At 44.5% G+C, this 4,685-nt stretch overlaps 1 pseudogene; it reads left to right on the top strand.

The window, feature by feature from the left end:
- The first annotated feature begins 3,358 nt into the window (after positions 1-3,358).
- On the top strand, positions 3,359-4,338 carry LOC136314593 (glyceraldehyde-3-phosphate dehydrogenase-like; annotated as a pseudogene).
- The last annotated feature ends 347 nt before the right edge of the window (positions 4,339-4,685 follow it).

The following is a 4,685-nucleotide window of genomic DNA, read 5'->3' as shown; positions in this document are numbered from 1 at the left end:
GGAAGAAGAATGAGGCTGAGAGGGAAAGGCTGCCTTAGTGCCCTCGGGTCATCTGAAATAGGGTCCGTACAGCTTGCGCATGCGGAGTGATTCAATGAGGGATGGCGGAATCAGACATGAAAAGTTTCCTGCCTTCTCCTTCACTGAGGTACTGTCAATTCCAGGCCTTAATGAGTTCTGAATGTACAACCAGCGGTTCTACCACCAGCCTCCGAGAAGAGACTGGGACAAATGAAGACCCCCAGAAAACTGGCAGAAAGGGGCTAGGTTGGGAGCAGGAGACAAAAGAAAAGGGACTATTGTTACTTGAAAGGATTGTGAGTATCTGTTGGCACACTCTAGAGCAGAGGTTTTAATCTCACCTGACCTATTCATATATCTTTTTAGCCATCTGGACCTTTTTGCAGAAAAAAAAAAAATTCTAAATGCATAAAACATCAAATATAGTATTAAAGGACAACTACAAAAACATCTAAAATGTATGTGCTTCTTGGCTAAACGTGAAATAGCAAGATGCAGTAGCAGATTCACTGACTGCAATCGTTTCAAAGCAATGATAAGCATAAGCAATATTTTAAAGTATCTACGATAACTGTAATATAATACAAAACCCTGTGATTTCGCTTAGTGACAGTCACAGGTGCTGCTAACAATATCCTATAGTGTGTCACCTACATCTGGAATCGAAAGATATGTGAAATTTCAGTTACAGGTTAGTGAAAATAAAGATGTGGCTTTTTTTCCCTAAGTTTACAGACTTTCTGAATTCTATTCATAAACTGCCTAGGATAAGAACCCCAAAGGCATAAACTGAATTTAAAAAGATATATTCAAGGTTACTAATAAATGTTTCCCTTGCTTCAAAAGACCTAACAGCAACAGTTTAAAGGAATTTTTAGGGAAAAAAATTATTCTTATGGCATTAACATTAAAAAGGTTTTAATATCTTTTTAAATTTAATAATTGAGCCTGACCAGGCGGTGGCGCAGTGGATAGAGCGTTGGACTGGGATCCAGAGGACTCAGGTTCGAGACCCCGAGGTCGTCAGCTTGAGCTCGGGCTCATCTGGTTTGAGTAAAAGCTCATTAGCTTGGACCCAAGGTCGCTGGCTTGAGCAGGGAGTTACTCGGTCTGCTGAAGGCCCATGGTCAAGGCACAAATGAGAAAGCAATTAATGAACAACTAAGGTGTCACAACGAAAAACTGATTATTGATGCTTCTCATCTCTCTCCATTCCTGTCTGTCCCTATCTATCCCTCTCTCTGTCTCTGTAAAAAAAAAAAATTATAAAAAAAATTTAATAATTGAGTTGAAATGCAAAGATTCATTTATTCTACCATTTATCACTTAAGGGCTTACTGAGCCCCAATGTACCATATTAGGGATAAAACCATCCATAGTGATTCCATCAAATTTAGCTAATGACAGACCACCAAAGATGTGTTCTCTTTGACCATAAAGTAAAGTGTTCCAAGAAGTTGCTACTAACCAAGCTACGGACCATATGTCTCTCATATTTTGTAAGGAAGAGACATGGTGAGTTTTCATCAATGGAATATGAATGGAAGTGATATGTGTCTCTTCCAGGACAAGACTTAAGAAGTAGACACGCTCTCTTTGTATTTTTTCTTCCTGTCTCTCAGTTGAATATGGAAAAACGTCATATTCTGGATCCCAGAATGACTACGTAGTAACAGGGCACTCCCTCCCCCCTTCCACAATTACCAAGACCCATTTTGGACTTCACAGGAGTAGGTGATAAACTTCTATTGTGCTAAGCCACTGAGATTTTTGGATTTGTCCGTTACAGTGGCTGGTGTGTTATTTTAATGCAACAGGCATTGCTTAGAGATGCTGCCTGGGGACTCCCATTTTCCTGCTTACCATGGATAGTTCAGGCAAGGATAAAAATCTACAGAAGTATCTCTACCATATCTTAGGGCAGGGATCCCCAAACTTTTTACACAGGGGGCCAGTTCACTGTCCCTCAGACCATTGGAGGGCCGGACTATAAAAAAAAACTATGAACAAATTCCTATGCACACTGCACATATCTTATTTTAAAGTAAAAAAACAAAACAGGAACAAATACAATATTTAAAATAAAAAACAAGTAAATTTAAATCAAGAAACTGACCAGTATTTCAATGGGAACTATGGGCCTGCTTTTGGCTAATGAGATGGTCAATGTGCTCCTTTCATTGACCACCAATGAAAGAGGTGCCCCTTCCGGAAGTGCAGTGGGGGCCAGATACATGGCCTCAGGGGGCTGCATGCGGCCTGCGGGCCGTAGTTTGGGGACCCCTGTCTTAGGGCCTTCTTTGTGCCCTAGGTCGAATTCCAATATCTGCTCTGTGGGCTTTCTTAGAAACTATATAGGAAGCCTGTGTGTCTGTTCATACTGCAGGCCGGAAGTGTCAGGAAATTAATGCTACCCTTTCTCTGGAGTGGCTTTCAGCCAGGATTGATGGGACGGATGTGTATAAATACCCTGACTCCTCCAGCCCTTGATGGGATAACTCTGAGGCATGTGTTCTGTTTCCCAGATTTCTCCCCAGGATTAGGCTCTGGTTGCCCGTGGCGATTGCCCGCTTACTCACACACCCTTGAGTGGAGACTCCCCTTCTCTCTGTCTCCTTCTCCCCTCTCTGCACCGACTTCCTCCACACAGGCTCATCCATCAAGTGAAGTAGGTCAATGTTATCAGTTGACTCTGAAAAAAAAAAAAGAAAAGCCCTGGCAACCCCAGGAAGTCTAAAGCGAAGAGCTCTGCTATTTCCAAGTTTCACTTATGCTGGGAAGAGGGCTCCAGCCCCGGGAGCTGCCCAAAGAGAGTCTGCCTGAGGGAGCAGTGTTGCAGGGCTGATGAGCAGCAAGCCATAAACAATAATATGAATTATTTATTCTTACTTACTTTGCACTTACAGTCATCATTGAATTTAATCCTCTCGATGACTCTCTGAGGTAGCTGTGATCATTTCCATTTTCTAAATGTGGAAACTAAAATTCAGTAGGTTGCCCAAGGTCACCAAAGCAAGTAAGTGGCATGGTCAAAATTCAAACCAAGTCACTTTCATTTCCAAACCTTAACCATTATACTGTACTTCTTCCAGGTGCATGGGCTGACTTCCACTGCTCCATGGAAACCATGTGGTATGGTTTTTAGAAAATGGGGAGGCCAGATCCACAGACAGTGGTAGGACATATTAATAGGTGTCCAGTGCAGCCGGTTCTCTCTGTCATCTCTTTTGGCTATTGAGAAAGGTGAAGCAGTTGACTTTCAGCTCTTCCTGTTGGACAGACAGCTACATCTTCCTGCGCATTGCCAGCTGCAACCCTGAGACATGATGGTGAGGTTGGAGTGAATGGATTTGGCTGTATTGGGCACCTGGTCACCAGGGCTGCTTTTAACGCTGGAGAAGTGGATATTGTTTCCATTAGCGACTCCTTCACTGACCTCAACTACATGGCCTATTTGTTCCAGTATGATTCTACTCTGACAAGTTCAAAGGCAGAGTCAATGCTGAGAACGGAAAGCGTGTCATCAATGGGAAGTTCCTCTCCATCTTTCAGGAGTGAGATCTCGCCATCATCAAATGGGGTGGTGCTGGCGCTGAATACATTGTGGAGTCCACTGGTGTCTTCACTACCTTGGAGGAGGCTGGGGCTCACTTGAAGGGTATATATAGCCAAGAGGTTTATCATCTCTGCTCCATCTGCAGATGTCCACATGTTTGTGATGAGTGTGAATCGTGACAAGTATGAAAATTTCCTCAAAATTGTCAGCAATGCCTCCTGCACCACCAACTGCTTGGCCCCACTGTCCAAGGTCATCCATGACAACTTTGGCATCACGGACGGACTCATGAGCACAGCCCATGCCATTATTGCCACCCAGAAGACTGTAGATGGCCCCTCTGGGAAGCTGTGGTGTGATAGCCAAGGTGCCCAGAACATCATTCCTGCTTCTGCTGGCACTGCCAGGGCTGTGGGAAAGGTCATCCCTGATGAATGGGAAGCTCACTGGCATGGCCTTCCGTGTCCCCACCCCCAGTGTGCCACTTGTGGATCTGACCTGACACATGGAGAAAGCTGCCAAATATGATGACATCAAGAAGGTAGTAAAGCAGGCATCAGAGGGCCCCTTCAAGGGCATCCTGGCTATAGTGACAACCAAGCTATCTTCTGTGACTTTAACAGTGACACCCACTCCCCCGCCTTCAATGCTGCACTGCCCTCAATGACTACTTTGTTAAACTCATTTCCTGGTTTGACAATGAATTTGGCTACAGCAACAGGGTGGTGGACCTTATGGTCCACATGATCTCCAAAAAGTGAGAGTCCCCTGGACCACCAGCTCCAGCAAGAGGAAGAGAGGCCCTTAGCTGCTGGGGAGTCCTTGCCCCAAATCAATAACCCAACACACTGAGAATCTCCTGACCTTCACAGTTTCCATTCCAGACCTACTGAAGAAGGGAAGGGGCTTAGGGAGTCCGATCTCGTCATGCACCATCAATAAAGTTCACTGTGCCTGTCGCGGTCCAGCTGCGACGAGTCTATTCTGGGGTCTCGAACGGGAAAAGGTATAAAATTGAATAAATGATAGATAGAGACTTAAAGATATATACATACAGATGGTTTCGGGAGGATGGCACAGCGAACAGTCTCTTCCTCAGCTGTAACAT

Source organism: Saccopteryx bilineata, chromosome 10 (genome assembly GCF_036850765.1).
Source record: "Saccopteryx bilineata isolate mSacBil1 chromosome 10, mSacBil1_pri_phased_curated, whole genome shotgun sequence".
NCBI lineage: Eukaryota > Metazoa > Chordata > Mammalia > Chiroptera > Emballonuridae > Saccopteryx > Saccopteryx bilineata.
The sequence above is the reverse complement of the archived record's forward strand: the minus strand, read 5'-3'. Positions and strand labels throughout refer to the sequence as shown.